Raw genomic sequence first — 13,151 nt, forward strand, 5'->3', positions numbered from 1 at the left:
GACATTTGTTGTCAGACTTTCCGCCAACAAATGTTGTCTAGCATGCTCTAAAATTTTCCGCAAACAAATGTGTGTTGTCGGACTTTCCGATCGTGTGTACACAAGTCTGTCGGACAAAAGCCCAAAGTACAAACACGCATGCTCGGAATCAAGGACGAGCCAGAATCGCTTGGTTTTGTAAAACTAGCGTTTGTAATGGAGATATCGCGTACGTCACTACGTTCGTAATTGTTGGCCGACATTTGTGTGACTGTGTGTATGCAAGACAAGTTGGAGCCAACACCCTTCGAACAAAATTCCACGGTTTTGTTGTCGGAAAGTCCGATCGTGTGTACGAGGCATTAGACTGACAGCACTCTGCAAAGCAGTAGAGTCCAATATAGCTTTGCGCTGCTGACCATCTATAATTTAGTTTTACTAGGGATGTAGACAATCCAAGAGTCACTTACTACCAGTTATTGAGGGGTTATTTAAGAAGCATTAACACATTTTATGACATAAAACTCCAGCTAAGCTGTTTATTATGTCTTTGGATAGAACGAGGAAGTGTTAGAACCTCTTATACGGTAATTCTCACCGTCTGTGTTTCTTTTTGGGACAGAAAGTGATGGAAGGCTTTCCAAATGGGAATCCAAACAGCAAAAAAATCCTGATAGAGGCTTTTCTTTACCCCTCTATCCATAACGAACACATTTTTGCTAAGTTCCACTCTACAGGTAAATACTATAAAAACTTCTTTCACATCTTATTCTCGTTTTACTACATTGAACAAAAAGTTTTTTTTTACTTTAATTGACACCAACAGAGCTAATATGCTTCTTTTTAGTTGTTCCAGACAATATATAGTGCACTAAATATGGCATGTGGGTCTCAAATTCAAGGTGTCACATTTTCTTGAGGATTTGTAAAATGGTTCTTGACACTAATATTTTATTCCAGCTGCCAGAAGCTGTTTTGTTTTTTGTTTTTTTTTAATCTCAGATTTTGGACAATGAATATCTCTTGTCTGTGGGCACCCTAATGATCAAAGTCCAAACTACCCTGTTTCCCCTAAAATAAGACCTAGCGTGATTGTTGGTGATGGCTGCAATATAAGCCCTACCCTCCAAATAAGCCCTACCCTGTTTCCCCAAAAATAAGCCCTACCCTGAAAATAACACCTACAAAGACTTTAACTAGGGCTTATTTGGGGGGTAGGGCTTATATTGCAGCCATCGCCGACAGTCACGCTAGGCCTTATTTTAGGGGAAACAGGGTATGTGAAATATTATTGTGATTTGACATACAGTACATCCTGGGTTAATAATCAATATACAGACATGCGTTGTCAATTATCATTGTTAATTTCCTGAATAAATCCTGTGTAGATAAGTAATTCAGTTGTGCGAACTATCTTCCCTGTCAAATACAATAAAACATGATCTTGGGGTGTAATAAGTGCATGAACCATGTGTGTCACGTTGAGTTTATTAACCCAACAAGAAGATATTTGGCTATCTACAGCAGTAAAATCAATATACAATAAGAAGTTTGCACAGGAAAATGGTAAGCAGATGGAAAGCATTGGAGTAGGTGGCATAAAAATCAATTTAATCACAGAAATAAGCCAAAATATTAATTTTCCCTTGTTTAACTCTTTCTTTCACTTCCAGCATGAAAGACTAAAGGACACCCTTAGTTCTTCACATCCCACATGTTGTAAATATGCTTAGCCTTGTATAGGTCTCTTAGGCACTTCCCGCCTACAAAGGTCACATCTTAGTCCTGCATTGTTATAGTATAGACATGAATATGTATATTTCTACATTTTTATTTGAATATTTCAATTGAATATTCTAATATATGCAACAGGCTTTTGCTCACTACACAGAGCCATACATGTTCGGCCCTGTCCAGATAGCATTTACATTCCCTGCACCAGTCATGCAGTAACATAAAAAGACCAGTTGGTGAAAGCCAACCAACCCAACAGTATGAATTTGAAACACCCACCCAAACTTGTACAGAACTTGCAAAATATCCAGATTGTCGCTGTAACAAAGCGTCCCACACTCCGCTTGATTGCTTTCCTCCAGTCTGAATATAGATATTAGATATTAGCGGCATATTACAACCAGGAACATGGCAGGATTCATTTGGCTGCAAGCTGGAACATGAACTCTTTATTGAAACACAGGTACACAGAGGTAACATTAGGGACAATTTCCCCCACCTTTGCATTCACGGCGGGGTAAACTTTACCTCCTCCAGTAGCATGACACACAGGTATTCAACTATCCAATAGTAGACTGTCTTTGGAAGGGGCTGCTGGAGGAATCCCCCCCCTCCCATCTCACAGCTAATCCATATAGACATACATCCCATAATACTTTGCTCACAAAGCAGACACAAACAATGGAACAATGGAACACAGCCACACCCTAAACGACCCAGCAGAGAGCACACCATAGTATGAGAAAATATTATATATATATATATATATATATATATATATATATATATATATATATACATATACATTCCAGTGTGGTTGTACAGTGAGTCTGATTAGTACAGATCAGACTGGGGTTCTTGGTCACCCTGTGCCCCTAATAGACACAGGGTGACTTAGACATAAAATGTGCATGGGGTGCTGAAACAAGGGTTTCCCAACGTCTCCAAGGGATTCTGGGTTCTACGGGCACCCCGCCCAAAGTGACTCCCGTCACAGTCACCACGGTAAAGTCTGGCTACAGTACAGCTAGAATACATTGACAGCCTCTTAGCTACCTTGGAGCACATATGTCTGTAAGCATGTAGCATGTTCTTAAATGCACATATTTGGAGTATAAAAAAGAAACTACGCTTACCATCATCTAATATGTATAGCCATTTAAAGTCGATTTCCAGGCACAAAAACCTTTATTGAAATATATACCTCAATAGCCATAATGGATATAAATCCACTCAGTATGTACTAAATGCCTTTTTCAAACCAAGTTATTATCTTGTAAAATTAGCAGTGACATCATCACTGTGCTGTACATAGCCGATGCAGAGCTCTGGGAGGGACACAGCAGGCTCCACCCACTACAGGCTGCCTGCAGAAAACTAGATGAGGGGCAGAGACAAGACCAGTCACCTTGCACAAGGAGAGAGAGCAGCAGTGGCCAGTCTTTGTTACAGGAAGCTCAGCTCAGCTTACAAAGGTAAAGTTTCACACTGGAATACTGTACAGATCTAGAAATTCACAAAACATGAAGATTCACAATACATATGGCTCTTGTATACAGACCCTGATTAGCCCTATGTTCAGCTTGAGGTTCCTTGACTGTAATGCCCCGTACACACGGTCGGATTTTCCGACGGAAAATGTGTGATGGGACCTTGTTGTCGGAAATTCCAACCGTGTGTGGGCTCCATCACACATTTTCCATCGGATTTTCCGACACACAAAGTTTGAGAGCAGGATATAAAATTTTCCGACAACAAAATCCGTTGTCGGAAATTCCGATCGTGTGTACACAAATCCGACGGACAAAGTGCCACACATGCTCAGAATAAATAAAGAGATGAAAGCTATTGGCCACTGCCCCGTTTATAGTCCCGACGTACGTGTTTTACGTCACCGCGTTCAGAACGATCGGATTTTCCGACAACTTTGTGTGACCGTGTGTATGCAAGACAAGTTTGAGCCAACATCCGTCGGAAAAAATCCTAGGATTTTGTTGTCGGAATGTCCGAACAAAGTCCGATCGTGTGTACGGGGCATAATACTTTAAGGCTGTATTCACACCTGGGCGTTTTGAATCACGGGCAGAATCAACACGATTTGCCTGCCGATTTCAAAACGCTCTGCTAAAATGAAAAATCGCACAACGCGAATTTCAGATGCCAATAATTTTAATGGAACCTAAAAATGGGGTGCAGTTCTGCTGCAGTTGTTGCACAATAAATCGCTCTGCAATCATGGAAAACTGAATCGCATGAAGCTTGTCGCCTGAAAGAAGCTCCTGCTCCTTTTTTTAAGGCGGCAAGCTTTACGCGATATCGATTTATTGTGCAACAATTGCAGCAGAACTGCACCACAATTTTAGGTGCTATTAAAATGAATGGCATCTGAAATTCGTTTTGTGCGATTTATCATCTTAGCAGAGCGTTTTAAAACCATGGGCAAAATGCCCGTGCCCACGATTCAAAACCCCCAGGTGTGAATGCAGTTTAAGATTCATAGATAATAGTGTTCATAGTGTACAGTACAAAGGCATTTGAGTTTATGTGCAATGTATGTGGGTGGGCAGCACAGTGGCTAAGTGGTTACCACTTCTGCCTGGCAGCACTAGGGTCATTGGTTTGAATCCCAACAATGGTACTACCTGTCTGGAGTTTGAAGGTTCTCCCCGTGCCTGTGTGGGTTTCCTCTGGGTACTCTGGTTTCACTCCAAAGACATGCTGGTAAGTTAATTGGCCCTAGTATGTGAATTGGGGACCATAGATTGTAAGCTCCTTGAGGGCAAGGACTGATGTGAATGATCAATATACATGTAAAGTGCTGTGTAAATGGATAGCGCTGTATAAGGACCTGTAATAATAATGTGGGCGAGACCAGATTTGAATCATCTACAAGACAACTTGGCAGCACCTTGGGCTCCGTTCACACCTAAGTGTTTTATTTTTTTTTTTTTTAACAGAATTATTATTTTAACAGAATTTATTCTATTTGAAATTTGAATTTCAGAAGATAGTTATATTCTTTCTATTTTATTATATTCTTTTTTTATTTTATTCTAATATTTTCTATTATTTTTTTTCTATTTAATTAATATATTTTCTATTCTATTTTATTGTCTTTGTAAATTGCAAAACAAATCAAAAACTTTTTGGAATTTGAAAACTATTCGAATTAGAAAACTACTCGAATCGATTCAAAAACCATTCAAATAGATTTGAATTCAAATTTCGTCCAAATCCTTTTTTCTGTTATTTCGGATTCATTTAAATTCATAATATAGCTAGCTACTAACATTTACAGGTAAAGTTGATCCAGGGGAAATCCGATTGCCTCTCGGGGGATCAGGAAGGATTTTTTTTTCCCTGCTGTATGTAAATTGGACCATGCTATGCTGGGGTTTTTCGCCTTCCTCTGGATCAACTGTGGGTGAAGGATTGTGTATATGGGATTGTATGTATTTTTTTTTATTTTTTGGTTGAATTAGATGGACTTGTCTTTTTTCAACTGGACTAATTATGTAACTATGTAATTTGGTACTATTGTAATTAGAAAATTTGGATACATCTGAAAATTGTCAGGCCTTTTTTCAACTAAAAGGTATGGAGTGCTGCTAAAAAGGGGATGCTGTTTGAGCAGAAAGGTGCGACAAAACACTTTTGAAAAATGCTCAAAAAAAGCTCATGTCGTGTTTTTCAGGCATCTCCATTGAAGTCTATAGGGGGCAAAAACGCCCAATTCTGTCTGTAAAGTAGCTCATGTACTTTTTTGAGCGACAGGCGTTTTGCTACAAGCGACAGGGCGGTCAGATGTAAACAATGGCTTTTGAAAACAATAGGTTTTTGCTAGTTGAGTGTTTTTGAACTTTGAGCCACAAGCTACAAGACACTCAAGTGTGAACGGGGCCTTAAGCCTCGTACACACAATCGGATTGTTAGCCAACAAAACCATGGAATTTTGTCCGAAGGGCGTTGGCCCAAACTTGTCTTGCATACACACTAGACATGTGCATTTGTTTTTCGTCCAAATGCATTTTCGTCCGAATTTCAGGTATTTTCGTTATCGTTTTAACAAACAATAACGAAAGTGCAGAATCCAAAAAACGAAAGATCCGACATAAACAAATGCTTTATTTGTTTTCGTTGCGACAACAGTTCAATATAGATAGAAGATTCGACATGATGCTGACAATAACAATCTGTGTCCATCGAACCTGTGGTCGAATGTGCCTAACCTTAACTCTATTAGTCCAAGATTATTCTACACAGAGAGAAAAGATTCGACATAGTGAGAAAAGATTTGATGTATGGGAGAAAAGATTTGACATAGAGAGAAAAGATCGCTGCTGGAATTGGGTGGGGGAAGTAAAATAAAAATAATGAGGATGATGAATGTTATTGGCCGATTGTAACCAAAGAGGAGGAGCACTAAAATAGCTAGAACTAAGTACACATGTACAGCCAACTTACTTTCACTTACGATTTGCTAGCAGAGAGAGACACACACACTGAATCATTTCAGAAGACAGTCAATCTTAGCTGGTCCGTTTGTCAGAGAACCTGAATTATTTAGCAATTATGCATAAGCACAGCAGCAGAACACTAGTGAAGCAAGCTACAGTTCAACTTAACTTTTTCATAATAATCTGCTGCTATTGTGTTAGTGTTGTGAACTTGATAGTGATACTAACTAGTGTTGCTAGTGTCAGAGGCTGCCCGTGTTGTTGGGTGGGGGGATTTATTATTATAGATTCTATATTATAGATTGAGATTCTATATACCCTATCTTGTTACCTGTCTGATCAGTGATCACCATCACCAGTCCATTTTCTATTTGAACTATATACATTCAACATGAACGACGAAGATTCAACAAAACAGCGAAAAACCTACAAACGTCGAATCTTTGGCTTATGGTGTCTGTCGAAAGTTCTAAGAAGACTCGACGGAGCAGCTAAACTATACGGCGTTGTACAGTTTAGCTGCTCCGTCATCTTCTTTGAACATTCGACAGACACCATAAGCCTTCAATGACAGATTTGACCTTAAATAATTTGGATTTTCGGAGGAATGCAATTTTTTTTTTCAAATTTTATTTATTTATACAGCCCGGAACAGACAAGACCCGCAGGGTCAACATAATTAAAAGGGTAGCACATAAAAGACACACAGTGCAATATGTTATAGACGAGAACACAGCTCCCCCCATGTGGGGGTCCGTAAAATTGGTACATCTCTGAAGGTCCTGATCTATCATACTGGCTTGGTTACCACTTACACCATACTTTAGTGCACTGTATATTCTACTCCACCATGAGATATTCTCTGCCCACATGATGGTGAGACAGATACATCTTCCCACGGGCCTCGCCTCTCCTGGCCCCTTTTTTACAATTAAATAAAAAGTAAAGAGAGAAAATAAAAACGTCTGTAGATGACAGATCTTAGATAAGAAAAGAATTAAAAGTCAAAGAGTCAGAGAGATGGGGGGGGGTGTTAAAGGTGGGGTGGAGAGGGGGGGAACCCAAGAACATGGATCCCCGGGGTGTCACGAATGCAATTTTAAACTAAATAAATAAGAACGAATTTCGGGAGTAACTAAATAAATTTATTTTTCGGACGAATACGAAATTCCGAAACGAAATATTTCAGTGTGCACATGTCTAATCGCACACGGCCACACAATTGTTGGTCAACAATTATAAACGTAGTGACGTACTAGACGTACTATGTGGTTTTTCAGCAATTTAGCGCCACTCTTTGGGCTCCTTCTGCTAATTTCGTGTTAGTAGAAGTTTGGTGAGTGTTGATTCGCGCTTTTCATTTTGCGCTTTTCATTTTGTTTCGGCCATTCGTCAAGCAGACCTGTTGCGGAATCGGAGGAGATAACGTGTTATTTTTTATTGCCCTTGGAGTTATTGCTTTGACATTATTTTTTTGTTGAATAATGATTTGATTTGGTATATTTTCTATATTTTTGGATGCATAGAATGCACTTTTTGGGTAAGTTCTATTGGCAGATAGCATGTCTAATTTTATTTGTTTTCTTTTTTTAATGCACAATAAAAAAAATTGTGGCGAATATTACTTGGCTATGTGTTTTACTTCAAATGACAGTTTGGGAGTAGGCAGTTATATTTAAAAAAATTTGATGTAAAATTGACAAGGGACACCAACATAGTTGTATCTTTGATCTTAAAAACTACGGGATAATGGTGTTGTAGTAACTTGCCCAAATAATAAAAAAAAACAAAAAAAAACAAAAAAAACATAATAATATTATTCTTGATATCACTAGAAAAAAAAGCCTTTGAAAATTCGTTTGCAATAACTCCATCAGTATCACCAGCAAAGCAGCTTCATTATTATCCCATTAAAGAAGAAGAGAATTGTGTGCTGCATTTCGAGATTTCATCATTTGCCACGTCAGGAATGTTAATTCTCCATTACGAACGCTAGTTTACAAGACCGACCGCTTCTGCTTCCGAGCATGCGCGTTTGTACTTTGGTCTTTTGTCCGACGGACTTGTGTACACACGATCGGAAAATCCGATAACACACATTTGTTCACGGAAAATTTGAAAACCTGCTATCCAACATTTGTCCGCGGAAAATCCGACAACAATTGTCCGACGGAGCATACACACGGTCAGATTTACCGCCAACAGCCTGTCATCGAACATTACCTGTCGGAAAGTCAGATCGCGTGTACGAGGCTTTAAGCCTCACTGGATGTTCAAGCTCCTTGCTACAACCTACATGCTCCTGCAGTAAACCAGGCGGAGAGTAGAATTGGTCAAAATTCCTGTCACTTCAAAAGTGATGGGGTCTTTATAGAACAGACAATGCATGCAGATGGGATGGCTTTTGTGTGCCTATGGTAATGCTTACAAATGTCAAGGCAAGGGATGGGGGAACAAAGGCTGCTTACTTTTCCGGGGCTACATTAGGCCTTTTTTGTTAAAAAAAAAAAATTACTTCTGTATACCGCAAGTGTGAAACTCATAAGGTGTATTAATTCCTAAAAACAGCAAGTAGGTGGTCTGCTCTTCTGATTGCTGCCAAACAAGGACAGGGCAAGAATACTGAATATGTGTGCACAAACCCGTATGTGTGTGTGTGTGTGTGTATATATATATATATATATATATATATATATATATATATATATATATATATACTGTATTTACTTGCACTAGATGGCACCATAGATGTGATCTGATGACAAAGTACTTTAAAAACAATATAAGTGACCACTGTATCTGGTAGGAAGAGACAGGTTAGTTCAGGAACTTAGATGGTTGTTTCATTGCCATCTGGGGTGGATATTGAACTTCACATCAGCTACACAAACAAATCAACCATCACATAACAGGAAGAACATAAAAGGCAGACAGGGTTGGCAGAGTAGGTGTTGGGGTTAACTCTAGGAATGTGAAAATAGGATGCACAAAACTCTAGGCCTCCCTAGAGAGCAGTTGGGCCTGCAGGATATGCAAATTCTCTTTATCTATGCACACTGCCCCAGTTCAAGTGCAATTAGAAAAGCTTTTCCTGGTTGACCTGGATTGTGCAGAAAAGCAGCATTCTTCCTGATGTTCTATTAGCGTGTTATTCCAGAAGCCCTGAGGTATAGGAAATATGCAAATTTGAATTCACAAATGTATTTGCAAACTAAAGGGCATATACTGGAGGCAATGCCTTCAATGGGGCATCCCCTTTTAAAAATAGGCAATAAATGTCCTTGCAGAAAGTCACCTGTCAAAATATTTTTTATGTAGAATTCATTTCTTTTCCATCATAACATAAAAAACCTTACAGCTTAGGGAAAAAGAACGAAAACAGATCTCAATATGAACCTTACTCATCATGTTTCCAGATCTGTTTCCTTTGTCGTACAATTCTATTTTACACTGGGATTTTACACTTACAAGGAAATGTATACATAATTGTAATAAGTGCTTCCCTGGACCGATTTAGATACTCTGTTCTACCTGGATTCCTTTCCCATACAATCTGAACCTACACTGTAGTGCTGAGCTGGCTATACACTCACTAAAATTCAGCCAGTTAAGTACCAATTTCAGTCAATGTGTGACCATCTCCGCTTAAAGGAACACGTTGGAAAATTTTTCTCGATTAGCGGATGCGGCCAATCAGCTGCAGCCGCTGATCAGAGTATTCTGAGAGAGGCAGGTGCCACTGCCAGAAAACGATGTCCAGGTAAGGGGGATTTTTTTCATCCACCTGGTTTGCACTGGCGATTCTAATTAATTCACCTCTTATAGAGGTCTCTCTATTAAGCCTCATACATATGGCAGGGCTGAACGAAAAAAAACTGACAGCTCAGGAGGAGCTGCTGTACTAACTATCCAACGTTAGTACAGAGATTTCTCCTGCTGTTCTACTGTGTTTTGACACCCCCCCCCGCTAAAACACTCCGGTCACTCCATGCCAGCCGGCTTCTGTCGGACCAGCTCCAGTACACACGGGCCGAATGTTGGTTGGTTTCTAGTGAACCGGCAGACATTGGGCCCGTGTGTACAAGGCTTTACTGTTCCTTGTTAGGGAATAAGATCCTGCAGTGTTTTTGCCTGCAAAAGAATGATTTCCTTTAGATGCATTAGAGTAAGTAACAGTTGCATTTCAGTGATTCAGCCAATGGCGAATTAGCAATTTGAAAATATTGCAGTTAGTTTCTGAACACAGACAGAAGATTGTCATAATAAAAATACAGGGGCTGCCATTGCAGAGCTCATAGCTGGATCTTTCCAGTGTCTGAGCCAATAACCTGGAACAAATACAAAAACATCACAACTCCTGATGTCCAGAACTCCAGAAAACATTGAAGACTTATGCCGCGTACACACGGGCGGACTTTTCGACGGCCTAGGTCCAGCGGACTTTTCGACTGACTTTCCGATGGACTTTCGAATGAACGGACTTGCCTACACACAATCAACCAAAGTCCGACGGATTCGTACGTGATGACGTACGACCGGACTAAAATGAGGAAGTTCATAGCCAGTAGCCAATAGCTGCCCTAGCGTCGTTTTTTTGTCCGTCGGACTAACATACAGACGAGCGGACTTTTTGACCGGACTCGAGTCCATCAGAAAGATTTGAAACATGTTTCATTTCAAGGACCATTGGACTTTTGGGAAAAAAAAGTCAGCTGGAGCACAAACACGGTCGAATTGTCCGAGGCTGCCGGACCTAGTCCGTCGAAAAGTCCGCTTGTGTGTACATGGCATCAGGGTTAGCTTGACACACATTAAACTAGTATTTTTTAGGACATTAGCAATGGCAGTTCCCATGTTTCGTAACAAGCTTCTATTTATTGGGAAAGAGACAATAGTGTATTAAAACCTCCTAGCCGTTTTTGACCAGTTAGTTACTTGTTCTGATATGGCCCAAGTTAATGCTAATAAAGGTAAGCTGGAATCCTTTTTGAACTTTTAAATGTTGCACCTCACAGCAGATGCTCACTATTACCTTTTATTAGCCCAAAAAAAACCCTTCAGCACCCATCCTTGGTTTAATCTCATTTTGGTGCTGTGGTCTGACGATCCTTCATTTGATATATACTGTGTAATATATATATATATATATATATATATATATATATATATATAACATGTAAATGTTCCAACTCCTGCAGCATCTCCTCGATCTGCTCCCTCAAGTGACAGCAGGCCAGGGATCTTCTCCCTGAACTAGCTGTCACAAAAAAAAACAAGTACCCATGCGCATGCAAATGCTCTGGTACCTGATAAATGGCGCATATATGGTGAAATACAGGATTTAGAAATCCGACGGACTATTTAAATGTTGAATTGTAAAAGCAGCAGCAAGCCTGCTGATCTCACAGGTTTGCTAATCTGACAGAACACCGCTGCTTTTATAATTCAACATGCAAACAGTACGACGGATTTCTAAATCCTGTATTTCACCATATAAGCTCCATTTACTGTTAAAAATAAGTGTAAAATGCAAAACTCCAGTGGGTGTAACAAGATGTCCGCTTGCCCCCTTCTCACTGTATCCTTACTGTGGAGGAGTGCGGGGTGTAGCAAGCTGGCGGCGACAGAACGTCACTTCCATTACAAATTCTGACGGGTCGCTTAATCTGACAAAACACCGACCTTAGGCATAAAACTCAGAAAAATCAAATCCCAGTAACAAAGTGAAACTAAATCAGAGAGGCACACAGATTAATAAAGGTAACAGCAGTAGACTTTCGCCATCTGTCGTTAGGCAGGAAAGTTACTTTTAAAAGTTTAAGTTGGAGTACAAGGATGTCTCTACTTTTGGCAAAGTAACACATGAGTCAATTTTCCAGACACTAAAACCAACCACAGTTAGTTCTAACCAAAACCATTAATTATTAGGCGTGTGTACTTTGCCCTCTTATGTGTGGTAGGTCTCCCATTACTCACAGGCTCCAAATTCAGTAGCTCAGCAAAAGGATTGTTAATTCTTGGAAGAAAAGCAGTACTGTTTCTTATTCCTCTATGCTGGCTCATTGTGCCCTTTTTGTATTCGTATAGTTAAACAAACCGTTTGCATATCATATAACTATGCTATGGTCAAGCAAAGTAAAAGTGCCCATAAACTTTCTTTAATTGCCTTTCAGTCCAGTTAGCAACAGCCTACTGTCTGTCTTTAAATGCCAAGGGTGTCTTGGAGGAATGATAATTAGACAGTTTATGTGTCCTTAACCACTTCAGCCCCGGAAGGATTTACCCCCTTCCTGACCAGGACCTTTTTTGCGATAAAGCACTGTGTCACTTTAACTGACAATTGCACGGTCATGTGACGCTGTACCCAAACAAAATTGACGTCCTCTGTTTCCCACAAATAGAGCTTTCTTTTGGTGGTATTTGATCACCTCCTGCGGTTTTTATTTTTTGCGCTATAAACAAAAAAAGAGCGTCAATAAAAAAAAAAAAAAAAAGCAATATTTTTTACTTTTTGCTATAATAAATATCCCCAAAAACTATATTTAAAAAAAACGAATTTCTTCCACAGTTTAGGCCAATATGTATTCTTCTTCATATTTTTGGTAAAAAAAATCGCAATAACGTATATTGATTGGTTTGTGCAAAAATTATCGCGTCTACAAAATAGGGGATAGATTTATGGCATTTTTATTAATAATTTTTTTATTAGTAATGGTGGCGATCTGCAATTTTTATCGTGACTGCAACATTGCAGCGGACAGATCGGACACTTTTGACAATATTTTGGGACCATTAGCATTTATACAGAGATCAGTGCTATAAAAATGCACTGATTTCTGTGTAAATGTCACTGGCAGGGAAGGGGTTAAACACTAGGGGGCGATCAAGGGGCTAACTGTGTTCCCTCAGAATGTTCTAACTGTAGGGGGGGTGGGCTTACTAGATCATGACAGAGATCACTGCTCCCGATCACTGGGAGCA

Source organism: Aquarana catesbeiana, linkage group LG01 (genome assembly GCF_042186555.1).
Source record: "Aquarana catesbeiana isolate 2022-GZ linkage group LG01, ASM4218655v1, whole genome shotgun sequence".
NCBI lineage: Eukaryota > Metazoa > Chordata > Amphibia > Anura > Ranidae > Aquarana > Aquarana catesbeiana.